General features: G+C 41.4%; 1 protein-coding gene and 1 pseudogene across 2 annotated transcripts in view; both read right to left on the bottom strand.

The window, feature by feature from the left end:
• LOC127673838 (histocompatibility antigen 60b-like) overlaps nt 1-26,835 on the bottom strand; it is a 344,893-nt gene that overhangs the window by 100,239 nt on the left and 217,819 nt on the right. The gene's annotated exons all lie outside the window — the stretch shown is intronic.
• Nucleotides 14,292-15,219, bottom strand: LOC127673517 (sperm motility kinase X-like; annotated as a pseudogene).

The following is a 26,835-nucleotide window of genomic DNA, read 5'->3' as shown; positions in this document are numbered from 1 at the left end:
CTGTTCACTACTGTCTGTGACTACAGTTTTAGGAAACCCACTACCTTCATACAGACATACATGCACGTGAAAGACCTATGCACATAAAATAAAAATAAAATTCCAAAGAGAATATATAGCAGTTAGGAGTGGTAGGTGGGTGATTGATGGTTACAAGTATAGATGTACACTTGTCTTCATGGTTGGAAGCCTGCAATAGATAGCTAGATCTTATTAGGATGGGAACATATATGGATACTAGATGCCTGAATGAAGGTTGTATGCATGCATGCATGGATGTCTACTAAAGAAAACAACATTAATGCGACCACATCTCATTTACTTGTTTGGACTAAAGGATACAGTAAATGTTTTGGCTGCCATGACAAAAGTAGATTGACTGGATATTATAGTATAAATTATTGATAAACATGATTTCAGAGGCTAGAAGTGAGATTATGCATCAACAGATATGGTTCCTTTAGAGGAACAATACAAGGAGTATAATCCAAACTTTTTCAATGATGTGAAAATGATTATTTTCTCTCACAGTTATACAAGATTATATCCCACCTGATAGTCCTCATTTTAACTTAGTTGCCTCTATAAAAACTCTATCTCAAAAACCTAGTCCCATTAGTCATTAGAACTTGAATACATGAATTTTGATTGTATGTAGTTTAGTTCACGGCAGAATGAATCTCAATGTTTCAGATAAAAAGGTTTCAAGGTGCTTGAGGCTTAGAATTTCCCAAACCTTGTTTCACTCTATTACCCAGTGCAAGGTCCAATTTCATCCCACGTTCAAGGCCTGGAAAAACTATTAGTTCACCATAGACCCAAACCCTGAGAATAAACTATTGTGATCACATCTACCAACAAAGGGAAAATTTATTTTTGTGAACACTTAGCTTTTGAGAAACTGTCTGCAGAGGATATGGAGTGAGAATAATGTAAATAACTTAATTACCTTCAGCGTATATCTCTTCTCACCCTGACATATATATCCTTTCTGTTATAGGTTGAAGGCCTGTGAGATAAATGCCGCCAGCGGTGAGATAAGACCCTGCAGAGGCTCACCCTGATGGCGAATGCCTTCGAAGTCAGTACGATGCTTTTCTTTCTGATATTCTGAAACAGCAACAATGGTCCCTTCATTCATTTGGGTGAGCTGCCCTCTGTCCTCCTTGAATAGTCCTTGAGGATAAGAAGGGATGAACTGAGATGGGAAATGTGCAGCTAATAGTGTAATCACTGAAGACTTCTGGTGCACATGTGTCTATGGATTGTGTACACAGTGTGGAAACCAGAAGACGATCTCTGATGGCCATCCATCATCAGATGCCATCAACTTCAGTTATTTTTCAGGTGGGATTTCTCACTGGAACCTGAGAGTAACAGATTCTATAAGGCTTGTTAGTCATTAAGTGATAGAGACGTGTCAGTCTCTGCTTCATTTGTTCTTGGATGACTGTCATGCCACTGTCTCCAGTTTGTGTGTGTGTGTGTGTGTGTGTGTGTGGGTGTGTGTGGGTGTGTGATAGGAATTAGCCTCAGGTCCTCATGCTTGTGTAGCAAACACTTCACTGGGAAAGGCATCTCCCCTGGCCCTCAAGATCAGCATCAATTTAAATAGTTAATTCACTCATTTCTAGCAAAGAAACCTTATCAGAATGTCCAAACTTTTGACATTACAACATGGCACGTGTGTGAGCACACATACATACATACATACACACACACACACACACACACACACACACACAATTCAAAGTCAAAAACTGTGCAATTGGTTTACAGGGAAAAAAGTCTTAACTGTTCTGAGTAAACGTATTCTTTTGTGGTAGATCTTTTCATAGCTGCAGTCTTCTGAATGTGCCCTATGAGTTGCAGATGGAATATGTCTACCAGATGTTGAATTATAATATTTATAAACCTAGTTGTCTCTCCTGGAAGAAAACACAAGCTCACTTCCTCAAGACTTACTCTTGCAAATTCCCCTCCCCCAGGAAATGTTAAGTGCCTGCAAGATTTCTTTTTTACTTTGTGTTGGTGGGAGTTTGAGAGGGTACCAAGCTGGAGTGGATGCATAAGGGAGTTGAAAGATGTGAGTTATCTGGAATTTTCTGAGCTTTCCAGCTTTGCATTTGTTTCCAATTCAGTCCTCCTCTTTACTCTGAATCCTAGGTAAGCTATCAATTTCTCAGAATTTATCTGCACAGTAAGAGTTGTTATTTAGCAAGAGAAATTAAAAATATACAGTTGTCAGATAATGTGATAGATATTAAGGAACCAAGTGAGTTTCCACCATGGAAAGTCTCAGAAAGACATATGGTAAAATTAATATATGACCTAGGAACACGGTTTCTTCCTAGAGGATAAACATACTTGAAACATAAAAATATACATAATGTGATGGTTTGAATAAAAACACATACCAGAGTTTTAGATGTTCAAATATTTGATCTGTAGTAGACATTGCTATTTGGGTAGGTTTTGGAGGTGTGACCTTGTTGGAGAAAGTATGACACTGGGACAAGTTTTGAGGCTTTACAGTTTCCAGTGAGTTTTCTCTACACCATGTTCATGTTTCAAGGAATGATTCAGCTTCCTGCTCCTCCTGTCCCTCTTCCCTGCTACTACAGTGATAGACTCTTACCTACTGGAACTGCGTGGGGTTTGAGACAAATAGTCCCTTCCTCCTAAATGTTGGTTAGTTATGGTGTTCGACTTCAATAATAAGAAAGGAATTGATACAGAACAGAAAGAGAGGCAGGAATCTGTGTGTGTGTGTGTGTGTGTGTGTCTGTGTGTTTGTGTATACTGTCTGTAACTGTGATTGTATATGTGTGGATGCACATTCATGGAACAGTTAGCCAAATGGCTAAGACCAGACAGTCAAATTATGAAAAGAATTACTATTTGGGGATTGAATTAAACAAAATCCTCAATCCTTTTTCAAGTCTTCTGTGGAAAACCCTAAGGCTGAGATGGAATCACTGGACTCTCACCACAATTCTGGATGTTTATATCAAACTGAATAGACCACAGTCGGGACAGTTGGGGTATAGAATTCAGAGCATAGAGATAGCCAAAGCAAAAACTATGAAGAGAATCAGTTAAGAAACATTCTTGTAGCAGAAGTAAAAGGACCTAAGTTCAGATCTTCCGCATAACAAATACTGATTGTGGTCTCATATGTCTATAGCCTTACGGTCAGGGAAAAAGAAGTTCCCTTAAGGTTACTGGCTACGCAGCACATGAATGACACGTTTGTTGACAGACAAGGTCTCAAAAACATAAGGTGGAAGATAAATGAAAAGTCCTGATATTGACCTTTGGCATGCATGCACACACACACACACACACACACACACACATACACACACACACAGGAAAACCAACAAATTGATTTTTTCTTTAAATTTTTTTGGATATGGGTAATTTGCCTGCCAGAATGGGTATATTCTGGCTTAGAGGCCAGAAGATGGTATGAGATGCCTTGGAACTGGAGATAGAGATGATTATAAGCTTCAGTGTGACATTAAACCTGTATCCTCTACAAGTATAACCACTGAGCAAACTCTCCAGTCCCTAAGTCACGAAATCTTTCATGAAAGGGTATGGATGTTAACCATGTATCCGCACACCACCTCATGGCATGGTTATGTCACTCCATTTAGAGGGGACATCAGCATCTCCTTAACTTGGCCTTAGAAAAAATTATTGAGGGACAATGAGAAGTTAGGAAATACAAAAGGAAAGTGTGAGGGTCTAGAGAAATGGCTATTCAGTTAAGAGCACTTGCAGTTCTTGTAGAGGACTCAGCTTTGGTTCCCATATTTGGGTCCCAACCCAACACGGTTGCTCACAACTACTATAACACATGTTCCTGGGGTTCTGGTGACTTCTGACTTCTACAGACACCTGCACATACATGGCCCAAATAAACTTACAAAGGCACATACACATAACAACCCTTTAAATCATAAAAGAAGAGTGAATTAATGCTGTTTATATTTTTCTACATCTTTCTAATCTGTGGATTACTGACTTTGATAATGAATTCAAGGCATGTCTGCTTTCTGTGAAAAAGTAAAATCACTTCTTGACAATCAGAAGCAATATGGAAGCAGACATAGAAAACAAGTGTGAAAATTCTGCTGCAAGAACCATGAATGTATTCTGACCTCAACTACTTATGAAAGAGAGGAGAATATTTATTTTGTTCCATTATATAAAAACAATTACAGATCACTAACATCCCAATGGGATATGATTTCTTTATACCTTATTCAGATGTGTTTTGCAAGAGATGTGAACTTTTGCTTGCACTACAGTTTCAGAGAGTTCATTCAAAGATATTCATGCCACACCACCTCCAGTCAGATCTGTGTGATAAGTTCCACAGACTAAGGTGTTTAACCTCAACAGGGGAGGCCTCCTGGAACTGGTTGTGGAACAATTCTCCGGAGAAAAATTATTGAGCCATAGTTCTCTTGGCAATTTATCTGTCTTGTGTCCTATTCCTTTTCTAATTTACAAGATGTTCCTCATAGCCTAGGCTAAGATCTTAAGCAAGTATAATGGGTATGAAACTATCTCTTGAGATGGACTCATTAACCATGACATCATCTCTGGATAAACCAGTGCTTCACTTTATAAGTAATTTATTAGATAGTATTGATAAATATAAACTTTCCCAACAATAATACTTTATATGGCTGCATGTGTGTTATCATAAGTACGTTTTGGTATATTGTTTAAGAAAGCCTTAAATAGAAGAGAATTAAAATGGTTAAATGTATGTTTAGAAGAGTAATAGAAGAGCAGGAACTCTAAGTTAAATAGTAATTGATCATAATAATGTATTAGTTTATTTTTGGAAATTTGCCACTAGCCTAGTTGATTTTTGTGTTTTGATGTGCCAAACAATTATTGCAATGTCTGTTCTGTTGTACTGATTCACTGAACATAGCTTTTCAGTGTTGAAATACCTGTTTCTCTATGTATAAAAACCCTTGCTTGGGAGCTGCAAAATACACTCAGATTCAAACTGCCTCTGTGTTTGGTTCTGTTTGTCACCACCGAATCCTTACCCACCTGACTTCAAGAACTCACCTCCCGTGGGTGGTCTGCAGCATAATCAAACTAAAATTAATATATTATAATAATTTTCCCACACAAGTTTCTTAACACTCAACAGCATGTTAAGTGTCTTTAAGTAATGCTTTAGAATCTCTTAACAAGAGTTTTGCCTGTTGTTGGATAACTGGAGCTAAAGAGTAGAGCCTGGCAATAATGGTACCAAAAAAGGTTTTGGGGAAATTTTATTTGGCTGTGAATGAGAAGCCTTTAACAGACGGACTGGATACTCAGGTAATGGACACTGCTGCTGTTTTGTGTTTTGTATTAAAGAATAACAGTCATTTTCCAAATCTACTGGCTTCTATGAACACATAGTTGTGTGTGTGTGTCTGTGTGTCTGTGTGTCTGTGTGTGTGTGTGTACATGAACACAGGTACCTTCAAAGTCCTCAGATTACTCGGAATTGGAGTTTTGAGCAGTTTTGAGCTGTATGTTGTGTGTTATTTTGAACTGAACTTATGCTCTGCAAGAGCAGTATGCGGGCTTAACTGCTGGGTCATCGCTAACGTCTCATCTGTCATGCTAAGGTCCTGAGAAAGGCTGATATGACTGGATTTTAGTCACACTAGCAAACTGTTATTTTATTTGATATATTCTTTATTTACATTTCAAATGATTTTCCCTTTCCTGGCTTCCAGCTCCCCCAAAGTCCCATAAGCCCTCTTCCATCCCCCTGTACCCCCCATCCACCCATTCCCACTACCCTGTTCTGGTATATCCCTACACTGCTGCACTGAGCCTTTCCAGAACCAGGGGCCACTCCTTCCTTCTTCTTGGACATCATTTGATATGTGGATTGTGTCATGGGTATTCCAAACTTCTAGGCTAATATCCACTTATCAGTGAGTGCATACTATGAGTGTTCTTTTGAGACTGGGTTACCTCACTTAGGATGATGTTCTCCAGCTCCATCCATTTGTCTAAAAATTTCATGAATTCATTGTTTCTAATGGCTGAATAGTACTCCATTGTGTAGATATACCATATTTTTTGTATCCATTCCTCCGTTGAGGGACATCTGGGTTCTTTCCAGCTTCTGGCTATTATAAATAGAGCTGCTATGAACATAGTGGACTATGTATCCTTATTACATGCCGGGGAGTCCTTTGGGTATATGCCCAGGAGTGGTATAGCACTCCGAAAGTGTCATGGCCAGTTTTCTGAGGAACCGCCAGAGTGATTTCCAGAGTGGTTGTACCAGCTTGCAATTCCACCAGCAGTGGAGGAGTGTTCCTTTCTCCACATCCTTGCCAACACCTGCTGTCTCCCGTGATTTTGATCTTAGCCATTCTGACTGGTGTGTGGTGAAATCTCAGGATTGTTTTGCCCACTAATAATCTAATTCAGACTTTTCTGCTTCTGGATGAAAGCACTTAAAAAGCACATTTCTACATTTTTTGAAGATGTCATATGATGTATTTTAATCATATTCATCTTCCCTCTTAACTTTCCCAAAACCATCCTTCTTTTCCACCAACTTTGCATCATCTCTAGCATTCCTATAAATGCCAATATGAGTTGTTTAAGGATTCTTGGATAGATGGTCTTTTACTAGAGTTTGGCAAGAGGCTGTACTTAAAGAACATTGACCCTTTCTTCCAGGACCTAACAATTACACCTCTTCAAATATGGGTGGATTTCCATTCCCAACTCTATTCTTCAGGCTGGGATTTCATTCTAATTTGGCTTACAAAGGTGATGTGCATGTGAAAAGCACATTTTATAGAAATTATTCATTTCTTCTACCTAACAATACAAATAAGAGTGAACATTCTCCTAAATCACAGACTATCTTAATGGTATCTCCATAAATTCTACAAGTAATCTTGCTATAAGACAAATGGATGGTCTTGCATCACCATTAATATATACTTAAACAAGTCCTTCACTGATATAACATTGAGTATTTTCAGTTATGTAGAAAACACTACATCTTCCACTTGTCAGTATTGTTGGTCTGACCTGATAGCTACTTGTATGTGCCTATCAGCACAGATAGTGTGTCCCGACCTGCAGGACAGTCAACAGGGTCCCCAAAACTACCTAAGAGGAAAGCGAGAGACAAAGAGACATGGAGACGAACAGCAAGTCTGTATTCTGATCAAGCTGTCAAACTTTATTGTTTTACACACCGCAATATAAAGGAAAGCAAGCAAGATGCAGGGAGGGGGTATGAGGGGGGAAACATTGTCTCTGAGGAACAGTCTATCAGGGGCAAGCACTGTCTCTAAACATTGTCTCTAGGAAGTAGTCTCTCAGAATTTTCTCTCAGAATCGCATGACAAAGCTGGCTTGGGCTTCAAGGAAGCTGGCAAACTAAAACAATCACGAGAAGGTGAAGTGGAAAGAGTTATAGTAACCTAACTGCAAGTGAGCTCTGTTTGTTCTAACCAACTAAGCTCTATATGTGCTGACCAACTTGATATTTGCAAACCTGAGAGCTAATATTTCTTCTTCCAAAGGCAGGCTTGAGCATGTAAGAGGGCTGGAAGGAGGAGGTTTTGAGATCTAAGTGAGACCGGCTCCTGGGAATAGTGAGTCAAGAAAAAACATCATATAAATCATATTTAAATATATATGCACATGTGAATGTATCTATCCCTGTGTGGCTACAGTAAAAGCGAAAGTAAACCTGGAATATACATATACACATACACATACATATACATGTGTGTGAATTTTTATTTATTGTTATTTTGTTTTGTTTTGTTTTTTGAGACAGGATTTCTTTGTGTAGTCCTGGCTGTCCTGGAACTCACTCTGTAGACCAGGCTGGCCTTGAACTCAGAAATCTGCCTATCTCTGCCTCCCAAGTGCTGGGATTAAAGGCTTACGCTACCACTGCCTGGTTCTTAAACACTTTAATAATTGGACCTTGATGAGCAGGGGAAAGTTGACAAATAAAGAAGTAGATCTTGGTGCCTAGCTTTAAGAATGTAAGCTAATGTGCTTTAACAGGGCAGAGGGACTAGGGGAGAAGAACACGGCCTGGCCTGCAGAGCCATGTTTGCTGTTCCCGCCATGGTCCAGGTGCCTAGACTGCCTCCATCCCTACATTTGTGTTTATTGCTGGATTGCTGAGTGTTGGGAAGTGGCCTTCAGTCGCTCTTGCTGGGATACCTGCTGACATTCAGCCATTGTTGTTATGAGACCAAAGCTATCTGGCTTGTTTGTAAAAACCAGGAAGAAGAGATTATGTCAGTTGATATTCAGATTTTGGGGGAGCATATAATACTAGGGCAGTATAGTCTCTGAAGCATGTAGATTCTGATGAAACAGGATGTTATTTCTGATGAAAGAGCTAATGATGGCCCTATATTTGTTGGGGCAGTCTGTGGTTGATTGGAAATACCTTGGGACAGATTTCCTAAGGACAGAGGTGAAGTTAAGGCATTAAGAACAAAATGGTTTTGAATGTACACTTGAAACTATATGGTTCTTGGTCCATGTAGCTGGGAAGAAGAGTCCAAAGAGCAGGGACATGAAAAGAGGATCAGGAAAGGGGAGAGATCACACCCTTCAGAATACTTAGTAGATAGGAAGTCTTAGGCTGTTGGTTGGCAGAAGTAACTGTCTGCAGTCTGAGTGTTCTTGAGAAGAGGCAGCAAAATTTAGATTGGTTGTGTAGGTTAGCTGTGGAACAACAATTATCTTAAAGTAGGGTCTGGTTGTGCTGGAGAGAATATAGTTTGAGAGGCTTTTGTTACTTCTAGACAGTCTTTCTTGTGCTGCTCAGGTAGTTAATTTCTGATATTAAAATACATTAGGAACATGGACACCTGGAAAGGCTCTTGAGAAACTGAGGGGCAGTCAGTAACATATTTTTGCATTTACTATGAAAATGTTGAGAGAAATTGATTTTGGTTCCCTATTAGTGTTCTGACTTGTTCCGAATGAATGATAGAAGGAAAGAGAACCACGGCTTGATGAATTTAGCCTTCTCGTGACCAGGGGATTAGCCTCTCAAGGACTGAACCTTGAGAGGCTCCTAGAAGCTTTTTTATATTGTTACACAAAAAGGCCTCTTTAGCAAGTCAGTCTCTACCAAAACGTCTGATCTAACCTAGGAGTTGTCTTGAAAGATCCATAAGCAAAGCAGCCCTCAGCCACAGGAGACAGCATGGTTTGCCAGAGGTTGCAAGCAACACTGGAGATGGCTCTTTCTCTAGTGGCCTTGTAATCTTTTCTTTAATTAGGCCATTATTTAACAATCCCCATATAGTATGCATATACACAGCACTCTCCAAGGGCCACACATAGCCCTCCTTGCTACAGTAGACATAGATCCAAGCCCCTTCAATTTTGCAAAACCAATCCAGTTAGAGAACAATCGGATTTTTCTAGGACTGTCATTGACTTTTCTAATCTTTAGATGTGTTCATCAGTAGCTTCTTGCAAGGAGTGGGTAATGGGAACCCTGTAATAAGAAAGCTTTGGTTCCTGTTCCTATAGCTCCTGCTATACCTATGCCTAGGAGGGTAGAAAAAACAATGGCTCTAGTGGATTCTCTTTTAAACTTATTTTGAGGACCCAGTAAAAGGTAGTTGAGAACATATTTTCATGAATGGAAAGTCATTCTGGGAACCAACTCAACTAGAACACAGAAGTCAGAAGGGGAATTAAGTACTTCCATGTGAATGCATGGGGTTAGGCCATTGAGAAAACCCACCAAGCATCCTCTAAAATGCCTAAATAGTACCCATTGCAAGAATCCTTAGCAATAGTGCCTTTTCTTCTATCTATTGTGATACATAGAGAAGTTAGGTGGAGTCAGCTCAAGGACCATCGGTCAGAACACACCTGCAAAGCTACCTGGCTACACAGGGACAGTCCTGACAATTGCTGCTGTGTTTCCTTTCAATGGCATGGGACTGGAACAGTCTCCTTTCCCTCCTTCCAACCAGATCACAGCTCACCATCTTCAGAAGAGGGAAGTCCAGCTACATAACATGTTGGGAGTACTTGAAAATATTCTTATCAGGAAAAATAAATCATGTAGAAAGGAAGGAAGAAAATGCAGAGTCAGTCATGCAGACCTGGAAGTCCATAAAAGTACTATAGAAGGAGGATGATCAAGAATTCAAGGTCTTCCTCAGCTACAGAGTAAATCCCAAGCTAGCTCGATCTTCAGATTGACTCCTCAAATGGAATTGCTCTCTCCCAGAATGCAGGAAACACTGTGTTTCTTCCCCAGAACCAAGTAAACCAGACTTTTAAAGAAATCCTGTATCCCTACATTGGTTGGGAAGTGACACAGAATTTAAAACTCAAAGTCATCCACAGCAGAGTTGGAAAACTTTAGATACTGCTTTAAATAAGGACTGAATTTGACCTTGATGCATACATGACCACAGAATTAGGAGTGTCTGTGTATGTGTGTCTAATTGTCCTTGAGTGTGTTTGTCTCTTTGTCCTCACTTATGTAGGCCAGGTATATTTATGAAATGCTTTTCTATCTTAGTTTTTGAGACAGAGTATGTCAAGTGACCTCAGGACCGCAAACTCCTACATCTGCCTCTCTCAGCCACCAGGCCTAAGACAACACAAAGATGCTGCCTTGACTGGTTTTCAAAGGATTCTATACCAAACACATATTTGCCCAGTCCCAGTGACAAGATCTGATAATTCCACATATTTAGAATGTGCATGTCCTTTTTCAGACAATATACCACTCAGCCTGGAACTTACTCTTGCCTACATGGTCCTTGAACAGGACAGGGTGGCTCAAAACAGATATTTCTGCATTGGTGATGTCAAGATAGGAAGATGAGGATCTTGCTCAACATCATTCTTGGCTACAAGGTGGCCTGTTGGTATATATGAGACTGACTAAAACACAAATGCTAACAGCATTACAGTGTACCTAAGGAGAAACTGAGGCAACAGGATACACAGGAAGTAAAAACCAAGCTGTGCTATGCTCTAGGTTCCATTCCATTTGATTTATAGACGAGACAATGTGAACACTATAACAAGCATAGCTACTAACCAAAGTAGAAAGAACCAAATGCCAGGATATACAATGGAAGTATGCCTCAGATATCTGAACACATCTACCAGGGAATAAAAATCAATGTTTGTATTTGTTGTAGGTAGAATATATTCCCTTAGCATACTTCTGAGTTTGGTATTATTAAGAGTGATACACTCAAGAACTTTTGTTGTTGTTGCTGTTGCTAGGTCTGTTGATCTTTTGGTTTTTAATTTCCTGTATCTGTTTTGATCAAGTATGATTTTAAATTTTATGTTCATACTTTGTGTATGCCACATAAGGCAGTCTTCAGTGTAACATAACTCCCTAGAGGTCCTGTTTATGAAAGAGCAATTGAGATCTTCTGTTTGGAAGCTGTTCATGTACAGGAAAAGATTGAGACAGAGGCAAAGACTCACCAGGTGTTCCTTGTCCAAGTGCATGGATGGCAAGGAAAGAGGATGTGAGGTCAGCTCTCCAGGTCTGGCCAGAGTATCTGAGAAGTCCTCCTTGGTTTTCTTCCAGTGGCTAGGACCAACACAGGACCCGAGAAATGAACTTTCTCAAAGCTGTGCATTGTGGATTGGGAAACATTGGGTTCTGTGATACTCTTCCTGCTCCAGAGTAGAATAAGACACACATCTCTTCTCTGATTGGGCAAAAAAATATATCTTTGCTATGAGAGCTTCTTGTTGATCAGGGGACAGCGGACAGTGCAGATACCAAATAAGAATGTGTTTCCTGACCGTAGAATGCTATAGGGCTATGTTGTTGAACTCAGCAGAAATCCCAGCAGGATTACTATGCCAGGAGGCTTGTTGCCTTGTATTCAAATTAGGGGAGACATTTGGCAGGACAGACCATCCATGTCAGTCACATGGCCTTCTGTGGGCCTCAATTTATGACAGATACAGCATAGGGAGAGAGGACACAGGAGATGACATCTTACCAATGTGACAGTGGGAGAGACAGAGAATGCTTCCCAGAAGCCATCTCAAAGTATGTGCCAGACTGTTTACCTGAGCAAGAAAAAGTAATGTGCAAATACTCAAAAAGTAAAATAGAAGTGATTTTGTGGATGCGTCTAGCTGAATGCTGACTCCAGGTAGAGACCAGAAGCTGGCATGAGGCAGGGCCACAGCAGGTTGCTGCCTGATCATAAGGGCCTCTAGTTCGACCCTGGGCCCAGCACTTATTACTCCCTCGTGTGATGGCACCTGATGCTGAGAGAATTGTCCTGTTGCCAAGGTAAATGGTGCCCTGGAGAGAACAAGCAGAGAGGGGCAAGGGAAGAGGAGCTAGAGGGCAGAATTGGCGGAGAGAGAGGGCACAGCTGCCTCTGGAGTCACTCCACTGCTGTGGATTTCATAAGTTTTGCTCTGAGTTGGGTCTGAGAACTCAAGCTGTGTAATCTGCGATGGCTTTTGCAGGGGGAATGGGGCTGGATGGGGGTTTGTAAAAGGAGGGTGCCCCCTAGAGGACTCCCACAGAGGCATTTTCAGGCCTCACTTTCAACCTAGGAACCCAACTGTGGCAAGCCTGATATGCTGACTAGGGAAAGTTCTCTAAGAAAAGAAGTCTACTTCGTGAATAAAACCATATTCTCTCCATGAAACAGGGAGCAAAAGACAGAATGTTATCGTAGAAGAACCTCTGATAGTTATCCAGGTTAGAGGAGAAGCCACAGTGCTACTCTTCCACAGAGGGCTTTGGGGGTTCTTTTGCACCTCAGCCCTCTCATCTGAGCGACACCCAGTGAAAAACTAGCCCTTTCTGCCTGAGATTTTACCTGGATAAGACAGTGCTGGGGTGGACAGCTCTTCCTGTGAAGGAGGGGACTGTGGCCACACAGGCTCGTGTATATCTGGCTTGGGTCTCCTGATGGACTGTCAGATTCTCAGCCATGCTGACCCCCAACACATGACTCACAAGCTATGGAGCTGGGACTTGTCCTCATCAGGACTTCAAAGCAAAAAGACAGATGAGGGAGGCTCTTAGTGACTGTGAATCACAGAGAAATTATTGGACTGGCCCTGCAGATCCCTAGCACTCGGTCTCCCCCGCCCAGTGGTTCTCCAATAACTCTCTGCTTCCTTTCTCCATGCCCCATCTTCTCCTCTCCCTGCTTTGATCAGCTTCTCTGCTGTCCACTTTTGGTTCAGTAAGTATGAAGTAGCTCTATGGAATTCTGTGTGTGTGTGTGCGCGTGTGCGTGTGCGTGTGTGTGTGTGTGTGTGTGTGTGTGTGTGTGTGTTTCCTCTTTAAGGGCTTCTAACCGTTGAACCATGTTCTCCTGTATTTCTTTTTTTTTTAATTTATTGATATATTTATTTACATTTCAAATGATTTCCCCTTTTCTAGCCCCTCACTCCCCAAAAGTCCCATAAGCCCCCTCCCTCCCCCTGTTCTCCCATCCAACCCTTCCCACTTCCCTGTTCTGATTTAGCTCTATACTGCTTCACTGAGTCTTTTCAGAACAAGGGGCCACTCCTCTGTTCTTCTTGTACCTCATTTGATGTGTGGATTATGTTTTGGGTATTCCAGTTTTCTAGGTTAATATCCACTTATTAGTGAGTGCATACCATAATTGATCTTTTGAGTCTGGGTTACCTCACTTAGTATGATATTCTCCAGCTCCATCCATTTGCCTAAGAATTTCATGAATTCATTGTTTCTAATGGCTGAATAGTACTCCATTGTGTAGATATACCACATTTTTTGCATCCACTCTTCTGTCGAGGGATACCTGGGTTCTTCTGAAGTGGCAGATTGTTAAATTCCTAAGTTTGCCATAAGGGGGAAGACCCATCCTTTGTCACAAAGAACAAAAGTATGGATAAAATGAATAACGACTTGCACCAATGTGGTCCTGTGAAGGGTCCAATGATCCCCTTTTCTTGGAACCAATTTCTTACTGGAAACTTTACTCCCCTTTGGTGGTGTCAGGCAACTGCACGGGTTTCAGAGGCAGTGCATGATTGTCTTCTTTATTCCTTCCAGCAGTATGGTCAGTTATGAGAGCCTGCACCCCAAGGCTGGACATTGGTAGTGGGTTCTTCCTGAATGATGGCATCTTATTGAAGGATAGTCTTTTCCTGGGTGATGTCCTTTTCCTGTGTGAGAGTCTCTTTCTGCAGGTATCCCCAGTGGAGGCCCCTCTGAGGGTTATACTCTTAGCTGCCTGTAGAGATCCTCAGACCTTCTCTTGGGTACTGCAGGAGGACATATGCCTGTCAGGCATATATCCAATGACCCGCTTGGTCCTGACAATGCTAGGGCTCTGGGTGTCCGGGAACATCTGCGTGTAAGTAGGTGGTAATCATGCCTCACTGTCCAGATCATGGGGTGTCTCACAATTTGATTAGATGAACTGATCATCAGCAGTTTGATGATGACATTGAAATTATCAATGGAAACATGAGGAGAATGCTGAAGTTTGTTGTGATGATCTGCAGTCCCAAATCCACAAAAGATTTACCTAGGAAAGACAGGCTCCCAGTCACCATGAGGAACAGGAGTACCCCTAAACTCCAGATATCCATTGGGCAGCCCTCATATTACTCTGCTTACAAGAGTTCTGGAGCACAGCAGGGCAGTATGCTACAGAAATCTGCCCGCTTTTGCTTAGGGATTACTTCAGCAGTAAGGCCAAAATTAGACAGTGGTCGATCAAAATGTTGCTGGCCTTTCTGTACCTGTGGGCAATGTGATTGTTGTGGCAGAACTGCACAGCATGTACGATCTGGACAAACATCCTTCAAGCCTAGCTCTCCTCTAAAGACCCCCTTCGATGATGAGGTCTTGTAGCTCTCCCTCTGATACATGCTCCATCACTATGTAGGTGGTCTCTCTCATCTGCACCATGTGAAATGCCTTGACAATCTTAGGATGTCTAAATGATTTCATATTCCTGACTTCCATGCAGATAATCGAGGTATACTTTGTGGGTGTTTTTGGCAAATTTTTACAGACACACAAGTCAATGTGGAAACATGGAAGGCCAGTTTGACCACTGAAAAGTTTCCTTCACCAAGGGTGGTCAGCACCTTATGGTTAGGGATAAAGATCTCTTTAATAGAGTAGCAGGCCTCCAGGTCCTACTCCATCATCAAACCTTTCATGATTTGGGTAGAACCAGTTTTGCAATACAAAAAAATTAAAAAATAAAATAAAATAAAGTCAGGCCCCCAAAAATGTTTACAGCTAGATTCCTGTGTCAAAAGGACAAGAAAAAGGGAGAAATGTGTCAGATGATGTGGAGATCTTTGACATTGAGCTAGGACAAGAAAGTAGGCTCAAAATAACTACAGCCAAGGAATGAGAATTTCTTATCTTGATCATCTTGATAAGTCCCCAGACACAGTGATCACAGTGTCAGGAGCCATAATGGGACAAGCTAATATACTAGCACATGATCATCCTGAAATGCTTGCCTCGGATTATTATACAATCTGCGACAGGTGAGCCCCCATTCAGCAAGGCTGTGGGGGACTGATTTTAGGAAAGATTCCTGCTATTTATATGCTTTTTCTGTTATTATTATATGTTTATAATAATCAATAAGTAGTAGCACATCCCTTTGGAGCATATCTCTGCAGATCCATGAAGATGTACTGTCTTAACAGTGATGCTATGTAGACAAACAGATGACTAAAGTTTTAATGATGATCCTATAACAATTCCTAAAATTATATCTGTGATTATTAAGTTCTTTTATAATGGGACTCCTACTTGGTCCTTTTCTAATAGCCAAACTGCAAGGAGAACTCTGCCACTCTCCCAAGTGTCACAAGTTAATTGCTCTTAGATGGCAAACAGACTTTCTCCTATTCAGAGCACATTCCAAGAGGTTGTAAAACAATTAAGCAAAGGTCATAAAAAGGGAACTAACAATTTATTATAGGTGTAGGACAGAAGATAACATATTGACTGGGTTTATCTATACAAAACTTTACTTATAACTTAGTTATGGTTTTAAACTTTCTACAAACCTATAGAGAAGACATGTGATAGATGTTACTCTCTAGATAATTACTCCTAATGGATATGCATGTAAACATTCTCTGTTGTAAACTTCTATTTCAATTTATGACTTGGTATTTTGTGTAAACTTATGATGAACTTTGTAACATGTGATCATGCATTCTGAAAGATGTAGAAGTACTGAAGACAAAAGAGATAGGCACTACGACTATCACTACGAATACTACTACTACTACTACTACTACTACTTCTCTCTCTCTCTCTCTCTCTCTCTCTTTCTCTCTCTCTCTCATGCCTTATTCCTCCTCTCTCTCTCCCACTCTCTCTCACTTTTTACCTTTCTCTAATTAGAACTTTTCCCTTCCCCCGCTTAGGATCTTTCCGCTTTTCCCTCTTAGATAGCATTACATGGGAAAATATTTACAACTTAGTAATAAACTCATTAACCACTTCTTTTTTTAATTTTCTATATTCTTTGTTTACATTCCAAATGATTTCCCCTTTCCCAGTTCCCCCCTCCCCATATGTCCCATAAACCTTCTTCTCTCCATCCATTCTCCAATGACCTCCCTCCTTTTTCTCTGTCCTTATATTCCCTTACACTTCTAGATCAATCCTTTCCAGGATCAGGACCCTCTCCTTACTTCTTCATGGGAGTCATTTGTTATGCTAATTGTACCTTGGGTATTCAGAGCTTCTGGGTTAATTAATATCCACTTATCAGAGATTGCATTCCATGTGTATTCTTTTGTGATTGGGTTACCTCACTCAGGATATTTTCCAGTTCCAACCATTTGCCTAAAAATTTCATGAATTCATTGTTTTTAATTGCTGAGTAGTATTCCATTGTGTAAATATACCACATTTTCTGTATTCATTCCTCCATTGAGGGACATCTGGGTTCTTTCCTGCTTCTGGCTATTATAAATAAGGCTGCTATGAACATAATGGAGCATGTGTCCTTATTGCATGCCAGGGAATCCTCTGGGTATATGCCCAGGAGAGGTATATCAGGGTCCTCCAGAAGTGTCATGTCCAGTTTTCTGAGGAACCGCCAGACTGATTTCCAGAGTGATTGTACCATCTTACAATCCCACCAGCAGTGGAGGAGTGTTCCTCTTTCTCCACATCCTTGCCAACACCTGCTGTCTCCTGAGTTTTTAACCTTAGCCATTCTGACTGGTGTAAGGTGAAATCTCAGGGTTGTTGTGATTTGCATTTCCCTAATGGCTAATGATGTTGAGCATTTCTTAAGGTGCTTCTCGGCCATCCAAATTTCTTCAGGTGAAAATTCTTTGTTTAGATCTGTACCCCATTTTTAATAGGGTTATTTGGTTTCCTGGGATCTAACTTCTTGAGTTCTTTGTATATATTGGATATTAGCCCTCTATCAGTGGTAGGGTTGGTGAAGACCTTTTCCCAATTTGTTGGTTGCCATTTTGTCCTTTTGACAGTGTCCTTTGCCTTACAGAAACTTTGTAATTTTATGAGGTCCCATTTGTCAATTCTTGATCTTAGAGCATAAGCTATTGGTGTTCTGTTCAGGAACTTTTCCCCTGTGCCCACGTCCTCAAGGGTTTTCCCCAGTTTCTTTTCTATTAGTTTCAGTATGTCTGGTTTTACGTGGAGATCCTTGATCCACTTGGAGTTGAGCTTAGTACAAGGAGATAAGAATGGATCAATTCGCATTCTTCTGCATGCTGACCTCCAGTTGAACCAGCACCATTTGTTGAAAAGGCTATCTTTTTTCCACTGAATGTTTTCCGCTCCTTTGTCAAAGATCAAGTGACCATAGCTGTGTGGATTCATTTCTGGGTCTTCAATTCTATTCCATTGGTCCACTTGCCTATCACTCTGCCAGTACCATGCAGTTTTTAACACTATTGTTCTGTAGTATTGCTTGAGGTCTGGGATACTGATTCCCCCAGAAGTTCTTTTACTGTTGAGAATAGTTTTAGCTATCCTGGGTTTTTTGTTATTCCAGATGAATTTGAGAATTGCTTTTTCTAACTCTGTGAAGAACTGTGTTGGGATTTTGATAGGGATTGCATTGAATCTGTAGATTGCCTTTGGCAAGATGGCCATTTTAACTATATTAATCCTGCCAATCCACAAGCATGGAAGATTTTTCCATTTTCTGAAGTCTTCAATTTCCTTCTTCAGAGACCTGAAGTTCTTGTCGTATAGATCTTTCACTTATTTGGTTAGAGTCACACCAAGATACTTTATATTGTTTGTAGCTATTGTGAAGGGTGTCATTTCCCTAACTTCTTTCTCAGCCTGCTTATCCTTTGAGTATAGGAAGGCAACTGATTTACTTAAGTTGATTTTATAGCCAGCCACTTTGCTGAAGTTGTTTATCGGCTGTAGGAGTTCTCTGGTGGAGTTTTTTGGATCACTTAAGTATACTATCATATCATCTGCAAATAGTGATAATTTGACTTCTTCCTTTCCAATTCCTATCCCTTTGACCTCCTTATGTTGTCTAATTGCTCTAGCTAGAACTTCAAGTACTATATTGAAAAGATATGGAGAGAGAGGGCAGTCTTGTCTAGTCCCTGATTTGAGTGGGATTGCTTCAAGTTTCTCTCCATTTAGTTTGAGGTTGGCTACCAGTTTGTTGTATATTGCTTTAACTATCATTAACCACTTTTTTAAGCATCCTATTTTTTTCTCCCTGCAAAGACTTCTGACTAGCAAGCTGAAAGTTAGAGCCCAGCAGTTCCTGATGAGATAGAACAAAGACCACATTGCTTAATCCTCTGCTGTTAGGCTACAGGTGTTAATCACCTAAGCCAGCAGTCTTTCACCCTCAGAAAGAACAAGAAAGTTTCTAGGACATTTTAGAAATTATCAGCATTTTTAGTACAGTTAGAAAGCCCTGAAACCCTCAGACTTCAAAGCCATCATCACCAGAGTCCTACTCTGTGTCTCCACAATTACCTTCGCCAGACCGGGAAGCTCCCAGCCACCGGCAATCACAGGACTTTTGTGTATGCCTTGTTAGTTCCTTGACCTAGAACTGACCCTATTTTTTGCATGTACTTCATATGGTATAAAGGCAGCATGGGAAAAACTAAACATGCTCTAGCTGGAGTCATACTATAGTGTTGTCTAATTGTCTTTTCTTTCTTTGACCACCATTCACTCTGTTGAGACCTTGTTGACTGACTCAGTGGGCTTAGTCAAAACAACCTAGTCAGGTACTTTGAATGCTTGGGAAGAGAAGAACAAAGCACCTCATAGAGCAGTAGTCAAGGATGATATTCTCTCTTAACAAAATGTTCATTGTCACCTGGAAATAGAACATGTCTACACATTCCACACTATGCACTGGCTAGCAATTCTATCAGACAAACCATCACACAATGAAAGAGAGACACAGGTACTGTCCAGAAATGGGCAACAAAACCCTATGTGTGAAGTCTCTAATCAGATATTTGATTTTTGAAAGTCACAGAGGAAAGATTCTCCTTCCTCATCAGCACAGGAACCTGAAAAGGGGTTTGTTGATGGACAATGAAGGATTTGCTTCCCACTGCCTCTCTTCTAACAGATGAAAGGATTTAGGATTGGAGGATGGAGTTTTATTCAAACCTAAGCTTAGAAATTTGGGAAGACTCCTTGTCAGTAAAAAGTTCCCTGTTTTTCACTGCCTAGCCTATCCAGTCCTTGAGTTTACAGTTCATTGAAAGTCTGTGTCTCATAAAGTACAGTGGAGATAGAAAAAAATGCAAATTTAAACTCTGAGCTTCACACATGCATGCCCAACACTGTGAATTTATAGTGCACTAATATCACCAAACATGCACACACCTCTATACCCACATGCTAGACTGATGACATATGCTGGTAATCAAATTGCCAAGGAAGTGGAGGCAAGAAAATGAGGAAATTGAAGCCAGCCTCATTACAGAGTGAGTTGAAAACCAGCCTTGGCTACATGAAACTCCAACAAGTAAAAGAAAAAGAAAGGAAGGAAGAAAGGAAGGAAGGAAAGATGGAAAGAAGAAATGAAAGAAAGAAGGAAAGAAGGAAAGAAGGAAAGAAAGAAAGAAAGAAAGAGAAAGAAAGAAAGAAAGAAAGAAAGAGAGAAAGGAAGGAAGGAAGGAAGGAAGGAAGGAAGGAAGGAAGGAAGGAAGGAAGGAAGGAAAGAAGTGAAAAGAAAGGAAAGAAAGAAGTGAAAAGAAAGGAAAGAAAGAAATTGGAATACAGGATAAAAACCCTTCTATATATGTCAATTACATTTCCTAAATATTTACTTTTCTAATTTTCAGGTTTCAATTTATCACTGAAGGAAGTTATAGTGGTTTGAACTGGAATGATTCCATAGACTCATGCATTTGAATTCTTGGTCAACAGGGAGTGACATCACTCTTAGGAGGTGTGGCCTTGTTGGAGTAGGTATGTCTTAGTTAGAGGAACTATGTCACAGCTTTGAGGTTTCGAATGTTCAATCCAGCTCCTATGTCTCTCTCTTCTTGCTGCCTGCTGATCTAGATGTGGGACTCTCTGCTACTCTTCAAAGCTGTGCTCTTCGCCATGTCTGAACCTCTGACCTGGAAGCCAGCCCCAATGAAGTGTTTTCCTCTACATGAGTTACAGTGGCCATCATGTCTCTTCACAGAAATGGAGCACTGACTAAGCTAGAAAAACAGACAGGAACTCGGGAACTTGGAGGCAGAGGTCATTGAAAAATATTTCTTACTGGCTTGAATTATTTATCTTGCTCTCTCTGCTTTCTTATAGAAAGTCAAGTCAGTCAAGATGTGATTTCTTTTCTTTTCTTTCCCACAGGCCAGTCTGATGGAAGCAAATTCCTCATTTGGTGTTTCCTCTTCTCACAGGACTCTAGCTGATGTTAGATTGACAAAAACTAACCAGAACAGACATTACCTTTTGTCAACTTTTAATGGGATCCAGTGTCCTCTTCTGGTGTACCTAAGATTGAGTAACTGTGTACTCACATACACTAAATAAGTAAATCTTAAAACAAACAAACAAAAAAACCAAGACTTGCTGTGCTTACTCTCCTTTAAGAAACTTACCTTTTCTTGTTGTTTTCTTGATATGTTAATGTGTGTGGCTATTACTGTGTGGGTATGTTGAGAGGCAGTCTTAGGAGGTGGAGGCCAGAAGACAATGTGTATAGTTCTTCGTGCATGTCCTCTGTTTAAAAAGTTTATTTTTCCTTTTTTTCTTTTTTCTTTTCTTTTCTTTCTTTTCTCTCTCTCTCTCTCTCTCTCTCTCTCTCTCTCTCTCTCTCTCTCTCTCTCTCTCTCTTTTTGAGGCAGGGTTTCTCTTGTCATAACTCTGGATATCCTGGACCTCACTCTGAAGCAAGTGGCCTCAATCTGAGAGAGTCACCTGCCTAAGCATCAGCATCCCCTAATGCTGGAATTAATGGTTTCATGGCTGCCTGGCTGAGTCAGGATTTCTCTGTGAAGCCCTGGATGTCCTGGAATTGTCTATGTAAACCAGGCTGGCCTGGAACTAACAAATATTCACCTGCTTCTGACATTTAAGTTCTAGGATTAAAGGCAAGTACCACCTCTGCCAGAGCATATCTAACATTTTTAATGTGAGTTCTGGGCTTCAAACTCAGCAAGGGACACCTTTCACTGGCAGGGCATGGGCTATCTCTCTCCTTTTCTTTCTGTATTTAGGTTTTGTCTTCAGACAGAGTCTCATATAGCCCAGCAGACTTTGACCTCACCTTGTCTGTTAAAGGTCCTTCAACTATTATTGGAAATAAGATAGTGAGTGTAAGAGAGTAGTGATAACTAAGTAGTTTTAAATAAACAATGCAGAAATATACAGAAAGGGAACTACGGCATAGAGAAAAGGCATGGATGCCAAGGTGTTGATTTGGTACAAGACTATGTATTTTTTAGAAACATATAAGGACAAAAACCTTAATAAATAAAAAAAAAAATGTGACTTAAGACCGGCCACTTGTGATTGCTGACTTCCCTATCCAAACCTGGATAAGAAACTAGGTCTACTACTTGCAACTTTCTGAATCAAAGAAAGGTTTTTCTATAATTCTGATGGATTCTACATCACCTCATTCTATAAATGAACCAAGCAAATTATGTCATACACTTGATCAGCAGCTAGCTGAGCCTTCTGCTGAGTCCAGGCCTTGAGGGAGGTGGGCTGAGTTGCACTGTGTGCTTGCTGATGGGGGCCTCCCAGGACTTGGGCCATGCCCTGTCCCAGGAGCTGGCCCAGTTGCTGTTGTCCAGTTCTGTGCTGATCCTAAGGGAATGTAGTGACCTGGTGCCATGGCTTCTGAATGCAGAGCTGGTGCACAGCAGCCTGGCCTGCGAGTGGTGCTGGTAGCTCCAGATCTGGGCTGGTGCACAGCAGCCTGGCCTGCAAGTGCTGCTGGTAGCTCCAGATCTGGGCTGCCAGGCCAGGAAACAGCAGTCTCTGTGTAGATGCTTGAGATCCCTGGGCTTTAGGGTCTGCAGGGCCTGCTGCTAATCACAACGCAGGTGAGACTCCTATCAAGACCAGGGCTGCAAGCTCTCACCTCATTGCCTTTTGGTTAGGTGGATGCTTAGTCCTCAAATCCAAAGTTCAGGAGGAGAAAGGATGTACTGGTGTCACTGCAGCGTTAGTCTAACCAGGTTGTCTAAAGTGCCTTAATTTGGGCCTCAGGGCTGGTGTGTGAGTCACGACATCTGTTTTTATAAAGAGCATTCATGATTACTCTTAGGGATGTCTGCACAGCTGGAACTATAGGGAGTAACTGGAGAAGGCTGTGGGAGCAGAGCCCAAGCTGCCTCTTCAGTTTGTTCCATCAGGCGCTCTCAGGGACAATTCCAATGTCTTCCTGAATGTGAAGGACCTAGTTAAGGTGAACAACTACCTCAGGTACCTTCAACGCTGTCCCAGATATCCCTGGCCTTCGCAAGACTGTTGTTAACATCTCATCTCTGTGTGCCCTGATACTTTTCAAGAACTAGGAGCTGTATTATGTAGGGAAGGCTGCCTGAGACATGGTGTAGCAGATCCTTGAAGGTGAGGAACCCAGCATGAGGGAGCTGAGCTATACCTAGGACAGGTGGCTGATACTGACATGGATGCTCCCAGATCTTCCTGATACCTTTCTTGGGGATGGGCTAGGAGGGGAGTCTGGTCTATATTCTCAGTAAAGAATCAAAAGAATATAGTTGTATTAGTGAGGGTTCTCTAGAGTCACAGAATGTATGGGTAGTCTCTATATAGTTAGGGAATTTATCGATGGCTTACAGCTTGTAGTCCAACTCCCCAGCAATGGTCAGCAGCAGCTGTGGATGGAAGTCCAAGGATTTAGCAGTTGCTCAGTCCCACGAGGCAGGCAAGGAAGAAGTGTGAGTCTGCTTCCAATGTCCTTATATTGCTCTCTAGCGGAGGGTGTGGCCCAGATTAAAGGCATGTGCCATCAAGACTTTAATCCCAGATGACCTTGAACTCGGAGATCTCTATGTCTTGATCTTCTGGAATTCATAGCCACTATGCTTCAAGATCTTCATGCCAAGATCCAGGTCAGAAACTTGTATCTCTGAGCCTCCAGATTAGGATCATAGGTGAGCCTTCCAATTCTTGATTGTAGTTCATTCCAGACATAGTCAAGTTGAAAACCAGGAATAGCCACTATAATAGTGTTCCTCCCACAAGTCCTGGGTCCTCACTTCACAGGAAAAACACTGACTCACAAGAATTTGGAGCAGTCAGGGGCAGAGGAACTAAGCCTTATGAGTTTCCTGATTAGCTGGCAGCATAAAACACTCATACACATAAAAAGGAATTAAAAAATTAAAAAAAAAATGCTTAGCTGTCTGATTTTCTCTCTCAAGGGTGCACATACTATTCCTCCCATGTATCCTCAGGTACCAGCAAATCTGTACAGAGGTTGGACATAAAAAATGTTCAAATCTAAGCAAACAGACATTGTTGAGTGGTGAGCATCTCAGGCTGAGCTTTGCTGGAACACTGAACGGAATGCAGAAAATCTCCTCTGATGAATAAGATAGGGGCCATGTTCTTAGGGAAATTAAAAGGTATTTGGTTTTCTGAGACCATCTCTTTTCTGACCAGCCTAACAAGATGCCACCATGTCTTTCTTCTAGACTTGAGATTTTAGTGATAGAAGGTAGCAACATTTGATAGACTGGGTGAGAAACTAAGGGGTGAGATGCAGTTGTCTGTATCTCTTTGAACTAGGACAAGATCGTGGAGACACAAAAGCAAAATGGTCTGTCTAATGCCCATGTAAGGCAGAACCAGAACTCACGCTGGCTTCTAACTTCTCCATCTATGCTGGGTCTCTTCATGTTATCTAATCAGTGCACTATACACACATGCATGATACTTCTTGTCTCACCATCCAGATCACTTGCTAGAGTTCAGCCTAGGCTCCTTCAGACAGCAGTGATCACATGTAAACTACAGACAGGAGGGGAGCCAGTTCTAGAAGGGTCCAGAGTTAAGTTAGCCCTCTGGAGGTTGTCCCAGGTATCAGGAGGAACTGAGAAGCTGCCCCTCAGAGCCTGAAGACAAACAGAGAGGCCAGCCTAGTTTTCATTTCAGTCTCTGGAAGAATGTTCTAAGAGATTTCCAAAGACTGAAAAATCTCTTTGGAAAGATAGCAAAAATTTCCCCAGAGATGGTCAAGGAGATAAAATTGGGCATGATAGAGCTCTTGAGGCACAGGTACAGGAGTTCAAAGTCAGCCTTGGATTGACAAAAGGTTAGAGGCCAGAATGGGCTACAAGAGAGCAAGAGGAACAGGGCAGAAGACAGGCTAGAGGACATTCAAATGTTCTTCCAGTCCTTGTGTTACATAATTTTTCTGCCCCCAAAACACCATCAAAATTTGGGAGGCTTCACAATTCCATTAGCAGAAAGGAGATGTTTTCTAGAAATGCAAGGAAATGTAACAAAGCTTGTTAGAAAGTGACAGCTTGCTCTTGCTCTCTCTCCTCTGTCTCTCTATCTCTGCCTCTCCAGCTCTGTCTCTCCATCTCTGTGTCTCTCTGTCTCTGTCTCTGTCTTTCCATCACTGTCTCTCTCTGTGTGCCTGTCTCTCTCTCTGTCTCTGTCTCTCTGTCTCTCTGTCTCTCTGTCTCTCTGTCTCTCTGTCTCTCTCTCTCTGTGTGTGTGTGTGTGTGTGTGTGTGTGTGTGTGTGGTTGGTGTTTTGCCTGAATGTCTATCTCATGCATTCACTAACTGCCAAGGCCAGAAGAGGGCAGTATATCGATTGTAACTCGTGTCACTGATGGTTGTCAGCTGCCTTGGTACTGCGAATCAAATCCCAGTTTCTACAAGAACAAAAAATATACTTAAGAGAGGTTCTCAAAAGGCGTGGATGAGGGGCTCAGTTGGTAAAATGCTCAGTGTACAAGCAGGAGGCCCTAAGATCAAATCCCCAGTGAAGAGATGAGTGTAGGGGATTGGAGAGAAAGTTGGCTCTCTCTTAAGTATGGTCTTACATGGTAAAGTGTGGTCAGCAATTTGCACTCACGTGGCATGGAGGCACACTCCTGTGGAGTCATGCTAGGAAGGAATAAATGAGGGTGTGAGCAAGTGACCTTCCCAGTTACCAGACAGGGGTACCCCAGAGTTACGGATCTCCAGTAGGATTGATCTCAATGACCTGGTGTACCACCAAGATAGACATGGGACTGGAAGCTCTTGGACTGCATGCTGGAGAAATAGGTGGAGAAATAGGTGTCTTATATTCTGACTGTTAAGTACTTTCTGCTTAGGCAGGACTGGATTCTAGGATTTGTATTTACTAAACACTGCTTAAAGAAGTTATATCCCAGGACTTTTAACCTGACCCAGGCCACCAGAGCCATTCGCTGAGGTTTACTGAGAGTGAGTGAATGGTTAACAGAGTGAACCCCATGCAAATAAGAGGACAGATGCAGTGTGTTCTAGAAGGAAATTTGCTTTGAGCCTCCAGACACAGAGGACTTTGATACAGGACATAGAATTGGACTCTGGTGTGACTTTAAAGAAAGATGGTCTCCAGGCCTATGCTAGTTCTGAGGTTTAAAAGCTGCTGGCTAATGTGACCAATGCCTGTAGCCTAACAGCTAGGGGACTAAGTAATGTAGCCTTTGTCCTAGCTCAGCAGGAACAGCGTGGATCTAACTTTAAAACTGTAGGTGGAAGTTGCAGGGAGAAAAAGGGACACTTGTAAAAGTGATTTTAGCTTTTATTTCTAAGTTGTAAAAAGTTTCCTATGAAAGCTCTCTAAGAAAAAGGGGGTATGGAAAGACTCAGTGCAAGAGTATAGGGGAATTCCAGAACAGGGAAGTGGGAAGGGGTAGATGGAGGAACAGGGGGAGGGAAGAGGGCTTATGGGACTTTCGGGGAGTGGGGACCCAGAAAAGGGGAAATCATGTGAAATGTAAATAAAAAATATATCAATAAAAAAAAAGAAAAAAAAAGAAAAAGGGAGAAATAAAGTGTTCCTCAGTCCTTCTATAACTGAGGACCTCTTTTTCTTTGCATTTTTGTTACAAAGATCAGAGACTGCAGCACTCAGAACAAGGCAGGCACTATCCCACAAACACATTATTATTGTTGTTGTTGTTATTTCTATATTCTTTGTTTGCATTCTGAATGATTTTCCCTTTCCCGGTTCCCCCACCCCATTAAGTCCCATAAGCTCTCTTCCCTCCGCCAGTTCCCCAATCAACCCCCTCCCACTCCTGTCTTGACAATCCCCTACAATGCTGCATCAAGACTTTCC

Source organism: Apodemus sylvaticus, chromosome 23, assembly GCF_947179515.1.
Source record: "Apodemus sylvaticus chromosome 23, mApoSyl1.1, whole genome shotgun sequence".
NCBI classification, from domain to species: Eukaryota; Metazoa; Chordata; class Mammalia; order Rodentia; family Muridae; genus Apodemus; species Apodemus sylvaticus.
The sequence above is the reverse complement of the archived record's forward strand: the minus strand, read 5'-3'. Positions and strand labels throughout refer to the sequence as shown.